General features: G+C 39.0%; 1 long non-coding RNA gene across 1 annotated transcript in view; it reads left to right on the top strand.

The window, feature by feature from the left end:
* The window catches only part of LOC131758807 (uncharacterized), a 21,200-nt gene extending 6,302 nt beyond the window's left edge, over positions 1-14,898 (top strand). Inside the window, exon 2 of the long non-coding RNA XR_010840979.1 lies at positions 13,705-14,898. This is a non-coding gene — a long non-coding RNA (uncharacterized lncRNA). The remainder of the gene's footprint in view (positions 1-13,704) is intronic.

The following is a 14,898-nucleotide window of genomic DNA, read 5'->3' as shown; positions in this document are numbered from 1 at the left end:
TATCTTTAAATTAATAACAAATGGTAAAACTATTTAAAAGTCTTCTTCCATATTGCTTGTGGTGCTAAAAACAAGCAGTATATAGAATTGCCTAATAGAAAATTCCTAGAGACACTTGGTAGAATAGAGTAAACTTGGAAAAAACCTATTCTATAATTTCTATGAGTGTGTATTGAGATGCCACTTTTGTAGTCACTGACTAGAAAAAGGTTATAGTTAAAAAGTAAATAGATACAGAATTTATGTATACATACATAATAAAGAGCTTAATTCTATGTAGGTCTTTGAAGCTTCTTTTTCTTTTTTGGAAGCCACCTTTTTTGTCTTAGAAATTCCATGCTTACTGTAATCTGGATATATAATCATTAAAAAAATAGGGTAGATTCTTATTTACCTCAGGAGTTCATGGAACTAGCCTACTCCCAAGTGCTGATGAACTAGGTACTAAAGAAAACAGGAATCTGATATGCTTTGTGATACCACTGTGCATTTAATAATATGTTGCTTTATATTATCTAACTTTTGAATTTATATTTGCCTTTGAGCTTGTAAACTCAAAGACAGCTGCATTTTATATAGAATAACACTATTCAGATTGAATGCACCCAGTATATCTTGTTAATGACTGTTATGTTTAGAAAACATGTAGGTTGTAAAAATCTGAAAGAAACAGTTTAAGTACATAAGCCACACTAAGTATAGTAGATGGATAATTTCCTGGTTCCTCCATGTCATGTTAACTTTAAAAATGTGTTTAACATGTCATTTATGGCTATTTGCATCTTTTCAGCCGCATTGCTCTTTTGTCCACGTAATGCTTAAGCATATTGTTTTTGCTACTCCTGGTTAACATACTATTTTTGACATATTACTTCTTTAAATCAGAAACTTTAAATTCCACTTAAGATTTTCTGAGGTGCAATTTTCTTAGGTATTAGCAAATCTAATAGTTCAAACTAATTTCATTTGCTACCTTAGCACTAATCATTTTTTTCAATTAATTTATTTTATTTACAGTTTTTTATTTTTGGTTGCATTGGGTCTTTGTTGCTGCATGCAGGCTTTCTCTAGTTGTGGCAAGTGGGGGCTACTCTTCGTTGAGGTGCGTGGGCTTCTCATTGCAGTGGCTTCTCTTGTTGCAGAGCACAGGCTCTAGGTGCGCGGGCTTCAGTAGTTGTGGCTCACAGGCTCAGTAGTTGTGGCTTGCAGGCTCTAGAGCGCAGACTCAGTAGTTGTGGCGCACGGGCTTAGTTGCTCCACGGCATGTGGAATCTTCCCAGACCAGGGCTTGAACCCGTGTCCCCTACATTGGCAGGCAGATTCTTAACCACTGTGCCACCAGGGAAGCCTAGCACTAATCATTTTATGCCTGGACCATAGCAACAACCTGCCCAATATTTGACTTTGAGCCTCTAACTCTAAAATATTCTATGCAGAGCTTTAAAAATAATTTTCCTAAATGAAGGGTTTTGGGGTTTTTTTAAATAGACTTTATTTTTTAGAGCAGTTCTAGGTTCTAGAAAAATTGGGCAGAGAATACAGAGAATTTCCATATGATACTTCACACACGCGTACACACCCAGTTTCTCCTATTATTTACGTCTTGCATTAGTGTGGCACATTTGTTACAGTCGATAAACCAATATTGATTCATTACTATTAAAGTCCATAGTTTACATTTTAGGGTTCACTCTTTGTGTCATACAGTTCTGTAGGTTTTGACAAATGCATAGTTTCACGTATTTAACGTTGTGTCATACAGAATAGTTTCATTGCCCTAAAAATGCCCTGCATTCCACCTATTCATCCCTACCCCCTCCCATCCCACACCCCTGGCAACGACTGATCTTTTTATCATCACTATAATTTTGCCTTTTAAATGAGATTTTTACTGTCCTTTAAAACCTGTATCTCTAAAGTAGATCCATATATGTGAAGAAAAGCAAGTTGCAGAAAATTTGTATAAAATCCTATTTATAGGGCTTCCCTGGTGGCGCAGTGGTTGAGAGTCCGCCTGCTGATGCAGGGGACGTGGGTTCGTGCCCCGGTCCGGGAGGATCCCACATGCCGCGGAGCGGCTAGGCCCGTGAGCCATGGCCTCTGAGCCTGCATGTCCGGAGCCTGTGCTCCGCAACGGGAGAGGCCACAACAGTGAGAGGCCCGCATACCGGGGAAAAAAAAAAAAAATCCTATTTATAGAATTTTTAAACTATACACATTCACACATTTGATTATGCTTAGGAAATTTCTGAAAGGAGACACAGAAAAATGATTACTTCTGTGGAAAGGAGAATGGGGAAGAGTTAATGAGGTCTTTTACTTTCTACTTTTATTTAAATTTCTTACCATGTTCAATAATATTTTATAATTTTAAATATTTTAATTATAAAGCTAAAAAAAATTCTCTGGATGAAGATTTTTTTCAAACATGAAAGCACTGGGAACCACAAAGGTAAAGATCTAGAAACTGTAACTTCATGAAAATATTCAAATTCTGTACCTCAAAAGCATCATAAACTCTGATCCATCATGCTATTTACCCATCTGTAATCGTTAAACTCATATTTTTATACCTGATATTCTCTTATGACCATTTTATGATTTCTTGTTCCTTCCTCACACATTAGTAACCTCCCACTCAGCATCTTTTTGACTCCTGTCTTAAGCTCTGTTTCGTTTTAAAATTAGGGTCACAATTTTTTTTTTTTTTTTTTTTTTTTTTTTTTGCGGTATGCGAGCCTCTCACTGCTGTGGCCTCTCCCGTTGTGGAGCACAGGCTCCGGACTCGCAGGCTCAGCGGCCATGGCTCACGGGCCCAGCCGCTCCGCAGCATGTGGGATCCTCCCGGACCAGGGTACGAACTCGCGTCCCCTGCATCGGCAGGCGGACTCTCAACCACTGCGCCACCAGGGAAGCCCAGGGTCACAATTTTTATTCACCCTTTTTAGCAGTTCCAATCTGCTTTACCTGCTTTATTTTTATAAGCAATTATTACCTTCTAAAATGGTTTATTGGTTAGTTAGTTAGATATTTAGTTGTTTGTATGTTTTTGTCTCTGTGCCCCAGGCCATTTCGCACCACTAGAAAGTACACAAAGATTTTTGTCTGTCTTGTTCACTGAGGAATCCTCAGTGCCTGACAGTTCATAGGTGCACAATAAAAATCTTTTGAATGAATAATTGGATTGTTTTTAAACTATTAAATTTGAATTGTTTTTTAAAATTAAATGCCTGTTCCTGTAATTCTGCTTCAGTTGGTATATGTTGTTTAATTTGTTGTGTCATATGGTGATCATACTCCTCAGGTGTCTAGATATTTTGGTTCACAAGCTCATGTTCTCTCCTGCTCTCTCTGATAATGGATGTGGAGGATGAGCAAAAGGGTAGACCCTAGTTTTATCCCTTCCCACAAGTTTAAGGAATAGAGAGCGGAAGGCTCCAGGCACCACAGAAGAGTATAGTGCTCTATTTCTGTTGGTTCCTGTTTCACTGGACAACTCCTCTAGTAAAGATTTGCCTTGAAATTTGTAATTCAGCAGCTGAAGGCTGTTGTAATCCACCAAAACCCTGGAGGTTTGGGGAAGGAATGGTGGAGTGACTGTCCACTGCTCTAGAATATCTGGTCAGCCCACACTCTTTTTCATCAGCAGCTCAATTTAACAGACATTATACTACGCTGAGAAGCCTGATCTGTTGCTGATGATCTGTGTAGTAATCAGTTGTCTGGAACTGATTGTCCCAAAGTGGGATGATCAGTGGGGGAGTGGCAGGAACAATACTTAAAAACTTCTGATCCTAACTAGGGTTTCTTCACAGTTCTTGATTTTATTCCTCAAGCCCTTACTTCCTTTCTGTACCTACCCAGGGTTAATTTGGAGGGAGGAAGCCAGCATCCCTTACTAGATCTCTATTTTCTCAGGAACTGTACAGAAGAAACCCACTTTAAATATAAAGACAGATAGGTTAAAAGTAAAAGAATGGAGAAAGATCTACTATGCTAATGCTCATCAAAGGAAAGTGTAATTGCTATATGCAGACAAAACAGACTTCAGAAAAGGAAAATTATCAGTGATAGGAAAGGTCATTACATAATGATACAGAGGTCAATGCTCCAGAAAGATGCAGCAACCTTTAATGTGTGTATGTCTAACAACAGAGCATTAAGACAGCTACGGCAAAAACTGACAGAACTGCAAGGAAAAATAGACGAATCCACTATTATAGCTGGAGGCTTCATCACCCCTTTTTCAGTAATCAATAGATCTAGCAGGCAGAAAATCTGTGAGGATATAGTTGAACTCTATAGTACCATCAGTCAACTGGATCTAATTGACATTTATAGAATACTTAACCTAACAACAGCAGAATACACGTTCTTCTAAAAAAGTTAGACATTTGTCAGTGTAAGAAATAACTTGTATGCAAAAATATAAACATAGTTAAAGTTAATAGATATATAATACATTTAGAAAAATATGTACAGTGAAGTTTAATATCTATAATGTTAAAAGAGCTCTTAGAAATTCACATCAAGGGAACAAGCAGGGACTTCCCTGGTGGCTCAGAGGTTAAGAATCCGCCTGCCAAAGCAGGGCACACGGGTTTGAGCCCTGGTCCAGGAAGATCCCACATGCCGCGGAGCAACTAAGCCCATGTGCCACAACTACTGTGCCTGCACTCTAGAGCCTGCAAGCCACAACTACTGAGCCCGCATGGTCTAGGGCCCACGTGCTGCAACTACTGAGCCCGTATACTGCAACTACTGAAGCCCGTGCTCTGCAACAAGAGAAGCCACTGCATGAGAAGCCCACAAAGAAGAGTAGCCTCCTCTTGCCACAACTAGAGAAAGCCCGTGTGCAGCAACAAAGACCCAACACAGCCAAAAAAAAGGAAAAGAAAGATATACACAGTATGGGACCACTTTGTAAATTCCAAAATTTAAAAAAAGATATTTAAAAAAAAAGGGAGCAAGCAATTCTACAGAAAAATGGGTGGGCAAAGAATACGAACTCAGCAAATGGTAAATCCAAATGTGAAAAGACACTCAAAATCAGAAGAAATCAGGAAAATGAAAACTAAAATAATGAGATGCCAATTAGGCCTATGTAACAGATTGGCAAAACTTTTTTTTTAAAATTCAGCTAACATTTATTAAGTGTCAGTTTATTAAGTGACAGAGCTAATCTAGTGCTCACCAAAGCATTGTGAAGCAGATCTTATCCCTGTTTTACAGTTGAAGAAAGAGGATCAGATAGGTAAATTGACTTAACAAAAATCACACAAAGAAAACTGGGGAATTCACTCTACTGGAACTATTTTTCTTTTTCCTTTCCTTTTGAGGAGTAATTCATTCAAATGTAATGTGTGTTTGTGTATCTAGATAGGTGGATAGGTACTTATGTTTTGAGTTGAAGTTTCCCCCACGTATCTGCCATCCACCCATTTCCCACGCCAACACCACTCGTCTCACAACCACTTTGATTAGTTTCTGAAGTATTTCCCAGAGCTTTTTATACAAATACGAGTTTATTTCTCCTTAAAAAAAAAGAAAAACAGCAAAGGTTATAATAATGCACTGTGTTCCACAACTCACTTAGTTATGTAAGTAGCTCCATAATGAGTTCTTATCCTTTAACAGCTGCATTGTATTTCGCTACAAGAATACCAGAATTTATTTTACCAGCCCTTATGATGGATATTTGCATTGATTTCAGTCTTTTGCTTTTGAAAAAAGTGTAGTAATGAATAATACTGTTTATAATTGTGTCTCACATGTTCAAGATTTCACAGAAATAAGATAGCTAGATCAAAGGGTATGTAATGTGTGTGGGATTTTGATAGATATTGCCAGATTTCCCTGTGTTATATAAACAACATGGAAGAGTGACCCCACAGCATTGTCATTAGAGTATGTTATCATACTTTTGGATTTGGGACTGATAAGTGAAAATGTTTAATCTTAGTGTAGTTTTATTATGCATTTCTCCTGTTACAAGTGAAGTGAGACATCTTTTCAGAATGGGCGAAATGTTAAATGACCAATAGCACCTGTTGCCAGTAGGGATCCAACAAAAAGGGTACATTGCTGGTATAAATGTGAACTTTTTCAGCCTATTTGCAAAACAGTCTGGCAATCTGTGTTAAAATGTTTTAAACTACAAATATCTTTTATCCTAGCTACATCATTCTTGTGAATCTGTCCTATAGGTATAAAATACTATGTAAGGGTCTATCTGTGAGAATGTTCATTGTTGTATCATCCATAGTATCAAAAAACAAGTAACAAAATGAAAGCTCATTAATAGGAAAATGGTTGAATTACAGTTTTTGTATCTTATGGAAAGGAGTAAAGTAAAGCAGTATGAGTTGAATTGTGATTTCCATAAGATGTTGGGTTAGCCAAAAAGTTGATTCGGTTTTTTCTATAAGACGGCTCTGGTAGCGCTTAGATGTCTTTAACTTCATTCAAAACAATTTTGTTGGGCTTCCCTGGTGGCACAGTGGTTGAGAATCCGCCTGCCAATGCAGGGGACACGGGTTCGTGCCCCGGTCCAGGAAGATCCCACATGCCGCGGAGCAGCTGGGCCCGTGAGCCATGGCCACTGAGCCTGCACATCTGGAGCCTGTGCTCCACAACGGGAGATGCCACAACAGTGAGAGGCCCGCGTACCACAAACAAACAAAAAAAACCCAGTTTTGTTAGATTGTATGTTACACAGCTGTCATATCAGTGTGCATTTAAAAAAACTTATCAAAATTGGTGAATTTTTTTTTTTAATTGGTGAATTGAAAAAAAATATTTATTTGGTTGCACTGGGTCTTAGTTGTGGTGGGTTCCTTAGTTGTAGCACATGGGCTCCTTACTTGCAGCAGGCAGGCTTCTTAGTTGCAGCTCGCCGGGTCCTTAGTTGTGGCATGTGAACTCTTAGTTGCGGCATGCATGTGGTATCTAGTTCCCTGACCAGGGATCAAACCCTGGTCCCCTGCATTGGGAGTGCAGAGTCTTAACCACTGTGCCACCAAGCAAGTCCCAATATTGGTGAATTTTTATGTAGCCATTTTAATATTGAAGATGGAAGAAAATAACATTTTCAGCATATTATGCTTTATTATTTCAAGAAAGGTAAAAGCACAACTGAAACGCAAAAAAAGATATGTGCAGTGTAGGGAGAAGGTGCCGGGACTGATTGAACAGGTCAAAAGTGGTTTGCGAACTTTTATGCTGGAGATTTCTCACTGGATGATGCTCCATGGTTGGAGAGACCAGTTGAAGTTGATAGCAATCAAATTGAGACATTAATTGAGAACAGTCAACGATATTGCTAGAGGGAGATAGCCGACATACTCAAAATATCCAAATCAAGCATTGAAAATCATTTGCACCAGCTTGGTTACGTTATCACTTTGATGTTTGGGTTCCACATAAGTTAAGTGAAAAAACCTTCTTGACCATATTTCCGCATGCGATTATCTACTGAAACGTTATGAAAATGTTCCGTTTCTAAAACAAATTGTGATGGGTGATGAAAAGTGGATACTGTACAATAATGTGGAATGGAAGAGATCGTGGGGCAAGTGAAATTTACCACACCAAAGGCAGGTCTTCATCCAGAGAAGGTGATGTTGTGTATATGGTGGGATTGGAAGGTAGTCTTCTATTATGAGCTCCTTCTGGAAAACCAAACGATTAATTCCAACAAGTACAGCTTCCAGTTAGACCAACTGAAAGCAGCACTTGACGAAAACCGTCCAGAATTAGTCAACAGGAAACGCATAACCTTCCATCAGCAAGACCGCATGTTTCTTTGGTGACCAGGCAAAAACTGTTACAGCTTGGCTGGCAAGTTCTGATTCATCCGCCATATTCACCAGACATTGCACCTTTGAATTTCCATTTTATTTCAGTCTTTACAAAATTCTCTTAATGGAAAAAATTTCAATTCCCTGGAAGACTGTGAAAGGCATGTGGAACAGTTCTTCGCTCAAAAACATAAAAAGTTTTGGGAAGATGGAATTATGAAGTTGCCTGAAAAATGGCAGAAGTTAGGTGGAACAAAACGGTGAATACGTTGTTCAATAAAGTTCTTGGTAAAAATGAAAAATGTGTCTTTTATTTTTACTTAAAAGCTGAAGGAACTTTTTGGCCAATCCAACGCTACTGCTTAAATGAGAAAAAAACAAGATGAAGAAAAGTGTGTATAATATGATCCTAGTCTATAAAACATCATCGTCAGCACACATAAATGGTTTGCATATTTGTTTGTGTGTGCCTGTTTACACTCAAAATATTTATATTTGTAGATGTATATATACACACATGAGTATTTGTATATAACTATATGGGGGGAATAATGGAAAATACATATTACTTGGGATATAGGTTTGGTTGCTTTAAGGCCGAAATAATAATGACTTAAATAAGATGGAAGTTTTTTTTTTTCTGTTCCATAACAGTCCAGAAATAATCAGTTCAAGATTGATATAGCAGCCTCAGGTGTTAGGGATGCAGGCTTGTTAATCTGCTATACTCAATATGCAGCTTCTATTTCATGGCCTAAGATGGTTGTTCCAGCCCCTGCCAAGATGTATCTGGGAATGGGAAATGGAAAAACAGTATACCTCTTCTTTTAAGGGCATGTCACAGAATTTGCAGCCATCATTTCCACTTATAGCCCATGGGCCAAAATGTAGTCATATGGCCAGACCTCCAAGGGAAGCTAGGAAATATAGTCCTTGCCTGTGTAGCAATGTACCAAGCCAAAACTTGGGGGTTCTAATACTAAAGGATGAGGGAGAAGAAGGGACACTGAGAGACAATAGCAGTCTCTGCCATAATAGACTAGATTATCTATTCCTGCATTACAAATCAACCACAAAATTTAATGGCTTAAGACAATAATGATTTATTATTTCTCACCATGCTGTGTTTTGGCTAGAAAGTTTTTCTATTGGTTTTCTCTGGGCTCATTCACATGGCTCCCTTCACATGGTCTTTCATCCCAGACTTATTCACAGCATAGTGGCCCAGGGCAGTTTTCCAAAAGGTGAAAAAGGAACTGTAAAGCCTTTCTAAACCTCATCCAAAGAAGTTGCACAAAGTCACAGCTACTGCATTCTGTGGTCAAAACAAGTCCCAAGGCTAGCCTAGATTCAAGAAGTGGGGAAATAAACTACCTTTTGTTAGTTAAGGTGGCAAAGGCACATTGCAAAAAGGCATAAACAAAGGAGGCATGATTCATTGGGAGCAAATATTGTAACAGTCTAACATGCCATTTTTACACTTATATGTGTATGTAAATTTTTGTCTACATATTCAAAGAAATATAAATAAGTACTGTTATAATGAGTTACATTCATGGTGAGCAGATACAAATATGACCACATCACTCTCTTGCTTATTATTGCCTTACAGATTAAAGCCCAAGCCCCCTTAGCCTGTACCATTTCTACTGTATTACACTGTCTCCCAGGAAATGTAATAAAAACCAAGCAGAAAGATAAGTCCTTTCTAGCTGAAGTTGTTGGGCTTCAAGTAAGTTGTGGAATCTGAACTGGGCCTTGAAGGAAGAAGTGTTTGAATTGTTGGAGAAGGGCAAGTAGGCATAACCAGTAGTTCCTAATCTTATTAGGACCACCCTTTTAAAAAACTGAAATACAGCATACTGCAGAAATAAAGTAAAAATATCCCTCTATCCATCACCCAGGAAATAGAATATTACCAGTTACATGGAAACCTCTTATGTGACCTCCCAATAACAATCCTGCCCATCCTCCCCATCCTCCCCAAATGTAACCACTCATACTAATTTCTAACCATAGATTAGTTTTGCCTGGTTTTTAATCATACATGAAAGAGATTAAATATGCATTTCACCATTATATTTGTAAGATTCATCTGTTGTTTGTAGAAGTAGTTTGTTCATATTCATTGCTATATTCCATTATGGGGATAAAATAAATATATTTATCCATTCTGTTGTAGCTATTTGGGTTGTTTCTGCTTTGGGGCTACTAACCAATAATGGTACCACAAGCACTCTTTCATATGTCACTTGGTGTACGTGGGCAGACATTTCTATTGAGAGAATACATAGGGTTAAAATTCCTTGGTCATTGAGGTAGGTTCAAACTGTAAAGAATGACAGTTTTCCAAAGTTTATGTTTTTTATATCTTCACCAGCAGTATATGAAAGTTTCATGTTCTCCACACCCTAGGCAACACTTAGTATTGTGTTTTGTTTTTTTAAGCCATTCTGATAGGTGTGTAGTGGTATCTCATTTGGCATTAATTTGCATTTACCTGATGTTTATTGACGTTGAACACCATCTTACATTATTTGTCGTTTGGGGATCCTCTTTTTTCTTTAAGTGCTTGTTCAAGTCACATCCATATTTCTGTTGGGTAGTCATTCTTTCCCTTATTGAATTTTAGGACTTCTTTATATACTCTGGATATGAGTTCTTGGTCAAATATATGTGCACCAAATATCCTTTCCCATAACATGGTTTGTCTTTTCATTTCCTTAATAACATCTTTTGGAAAAAAGTTCTTAAGTTTAATATATTTTACCAATCTTTTCCTTATTTTGAGTGTGCTTTTTATTTCTTTTTATAACCCTAACTGATAGATTAATTGGTACCAGGAGTTATCACAGGAAATGGGTCCTCACAATGGGCTTCTGGGATTGGCTTATATGCACACATACACACACATATGTAAAATCAATCACGAGGATAACCTCATTGCTATAGGTAAAGGGACCTCAGGTAGTAATCCATGGCTTACAGTACTGTTATGATGACCATTAATAGCATGGGATGGAGTGAAGATGGAGGGGAGGGGAGAGAAAGTATCACCATGGTAATCATAGTAATTATAAAGATTCTGAACCCACCAGGCTTCTCTTATGGTCCTAAACACATTGTACATAGGAAAAAGGAAAACATGAAAACTATGAATATACAGTTAAGAATGCTTGTACGGGATCAGAACTTCTCCACTGTAGCTTTGAAGGAGTCCTTCATCTTCTGTAATCAGTGGGCAGATAAGGTAGATTCGTAGTACTAATTAAACGCTCAGTTAGTTCTTCCAGTTTTCTTACACTAAGGTTAGCATTGATGGGAAAGGAGTGGGCCCTGAGACACAGAATGGGGATAGTTGGGCAGACAAGAATGAAGGTGAGAACTCTGAACCTCCATATTCCCTTGAACTTCCTTTGCTCTCAGAGGAAACCAGCCTCCTCTGCATAGAGGCTTTCAGTGACTACATTTGGTGCAGCTCTCATAAGTTGATTCCTATTGTCCTCAGAATTTACCCTCACCACCTCCCAGTTCCATCCCAACATAGCCTCCCCATCAGGGAAGTATGTAGCCTGCTCTGGCAAGAGACAACCTACAGAGGAGTTTAAGACCTTGCCGTTTTGACCAGCAGGAAGCTGGGGAGTATATATAGAAGTGGGTTCTAAGGGTGTTACACCGAGGGAAAGTAGATACAAGGTTTGATCAAGGCAAACTTACCTGAGAATTAAGATTTAATATGTTGGCATTAATAGTTTGCCAGGATAAGCCTTGGATTCAGTAACTTCCTACAAATAATAAATGGCTCCCAAAATAAAAAATAAAAATAAACGGCCTACAAATAAAATTTGAAATAATTTCAGAATATCAGAAATCCCCTGGCATACCATAGAGGAAGGAGTACAACAGCTCCTTAGCCATCCTCAACTTTCACCAAGTCATCAAAAAATGCATTGGTCAGTTTCTGATTCAATCAGTCTAGGGTGTGCCTGAGAGTCTGCATTTCTAACCAGCTCCCCCAGTGATGATCACGCTGCTGACTGCAGGACCACACCTTAATTTAAAGAAAAAAAAAATTGCATTGGTGATGGGAGCACCAGCATTCCCAAAGAGCTCTGAAGTGGCTCTCCTTTGTTTGGAAAAATGATGGTGATGAAAGTTGTGGTAGAATTGAGTCTCCTGATCTCAGTGGGAATAAAAGAAGCCTAAAGTGGTAGAGATCACATGATAGCATACAACCGTGGGCTCAATTACCATAATAAGCCAAAAACGAAAATGTTAACGAGAGTGCTTTGACCCACAGGGAAAAGTAGTAATGGATACTAAATGATCTTGAGGTCCCTAGAAATAAAATAGATTAACCTGTTAAGGTGCTGCTTAACATAGTTAGGTGGAAAAATTCTGAGATGTAGACTAACTTGTGTTATTACAGTTAAATTGGTACTTTCTCATGATCGGGAGAAATTTGGTCCCTTGGAGGAGGAACCCTGCAATGCAGCCACAGAGGTATAACCATGAATCTTCCCCTAACCCAGTGGTTTCGAAACTTGTCTGCACATAAGAACACCTTAGAATTCTAAAGCCAAGGGTACACCCCAAGCCGATTAACTCATAAGTTCTGGGGATGAGACCCAGGCACTTGTTTTTTTAAAGCTCCCCAGGTAATTCCAGTGAGCAAGTTAGCGAATCACTGCCCTAATCCTTCTCCAGTGGCTATTTAGTGGTTAGAATAGGGGGCCTAAGAAAGTCAAGTGACTTTCTTAGTCCTGGCCAGAGTCTAGCTAACAGTGAGCCCAGAGAGACCCACACTGGTGATTTCTCCAGCCCCAGATGTGTAGTAAGAATAAATATATTTTAATAACTGAAGCAATCTTCATTTTGGTTTTCTGACCAATAGATTGAGGGTTATGGTAGGAAGGACTACAGAGAAGTTCAGAACTGTTTGTTACCACTCCCTCCCAAGACAGTAAAAGAAAAGCAGTACAGAAGTTAGTGCCCCCATGTGGGCATGGTGATTCGTACCAGATTCCCATTTCAATTCCCTGTGTGGTAACCAGATGGGTAGTGAGAAATGACAGTGGATTGTTGCAAAGCTTAATCAGGTGGGGTGCCAACTGCAGCTGTCCAGGTGTGGTACCTGCACTGGAGGAAGTTAGTACAGACTGCGATCTGGTACACAGGTACGGATCTGGAAACTCGCCCTGCCCTGCCCCCACCCGATTCCAGTCAGCAAAGAAAGCCAAAAGCAGATTGCGTTTAACTGGCAGGGACAACAGAACACCCTGTCTTGTCTCAGGGCTGTGTCAGCTTTCCTGTTGTCTCTATGGTATGGAGGGACCTTGACCATGTCATTGTGCTGTAGACTATCACACTGGTCTATTACAGCAATGAAATTATGTTAAATGAACCTAGTGAGCGGGCAGTAGCAAGCATTCTGCGTGATTTGATAAGACATATGCCTGCCAGAAGATGCAAAATAAACGCTACACAACTTCCAGGACCGGCACCGAGTTTCTAGGGGTGCAGTGGCCTAAGACATGCTAAGATATCCATTCAAATAAATAACAGGTAGTTGTGTTTTCTACCACTACAACTAAGAAGAAGGAAAAAATGTGTAGCAGGCCTTTTGGGTTTCTGGAGGCAACAAAGTACATTAGGGTGACCTGCTCTTACCTGTTTTCTGATAACTGTAAGACTACACGTTTTGAGTGGGGCCCAGAGCAAACTGTCTTGCCAGTTGGGCCTTCTGATTGGGCAGATCCAATGGTATTGGAAGTTCATGTGTTAGAGGTGTTAAATGAAGCCTTGGGTAAGTTCCAATAGGGGAATTACAACATACCCCGTTCGGTTTTGGAGTAAGGATGTATCCGCCTCAGCCAACAACATTTTGTTTTGTTTCTTTGAAAAGCACCTCCTGATTTGCTCCTGCTACCTGGTAGAGACGGAACACCTGATCATGGGACATCAAGTGACCATGTGAATAATAAAACAACTCATCATGAGCTGGTGTTATCTGATTCACTGAACCATACAACTGGATGAGCACAGAAGCAGTCTACTCCCTATGAGACTGGGACATGGCTACAATTAAACTAAATAAGCAGATGACTCAGACTTCTATAGTCCCTGACTCTACTCCTTCAGCACTTCTCCCCAAACCCATATAAATTGGCTTCATGAGTTCTTTCTGATCAATTAATGGAAGAGAAAAAAGCATGGGTCCTGTTTGTTCATGGAAGAATCTGCAGTGAGCTGGCAATAGCTGGATGTGAGTTGTCACTACACACCACCACCACTCATTAGTGGCCCTGACCCCAGAATAGTAAAGGGAAATCCTTCCATAGGGAAGAACTTTAGGAGACATGGCCTCAGGTAAGGGTATACACTGGTTTGTTGTCAGTGGCTTATGAGTTGACAGGCTAGACAAGAACTTGGAGAGAACAAATTGGAAAGCTGGTTCCGTTTATGAGGCCAGCTGGGATACAATAACCTGTAAATTGGGGATGCTGACCTAAAGAATGAAGTATATGCTTAAAATCAGTACTCAGTATATGGTGCCACCTTCCCCAAAATGTATGCAGAGTGGAGATGAGAGTAGTCCCTCTGTTTTCAGTATGACTAATTTTGTAAAAAAAAAAAACCAAAACAACTGGTGGCATGTTTTCCAAACTTGGTGAAAAGCATAAAACTACAAATCCACAAAGCTCAGTAAATCACAAGCAGAAAAATTGCAATGAAAGTCACACCTCTGCATGTTACAGTCAAACCGATAAAACTAATTCAGAAAAACAACTTAATAGCATCCAGAGAAATTATACATTATACACAAGATGGCAGTTATATGAATTTTTTTAAAAGGATGCATAACATACAGAAAAATGCACAAATGTTCAGAATGACTTGCCACAAAGTGAAGATAACTATGTAATCACCACCCACATCAATAACTATGTCCCTTCTTAGTCATTACTCTTCTTCCTTCCCAAAGGTAATCATCATCCTGAATTCTAACACCAGAGATTAGGGTTGACAGTGGTTAACCTTTATATAAATTGAATACATGACACTGGTTAACTTTTATATAAATTGAATATATAATGTA

The sequence above is a fragment of the Kogia breviceps genome, chromosome 6 (assembly GCF_026419965.1).
Source record: "Kogia breviceps isolate mKogBre1 chromosome 6, mKogBre1 haplotype 1, whole genome shotgun sequence".
Lineage (NCBI taxonomy): Eukaryota > Metazoa > Chordata > Mammalia > Artiodactyla > Physeteridae > Kogia > Kogia breviceps.
This window is presented reverse-complemented; position numbering and strand designations above follow the sequence as displayed.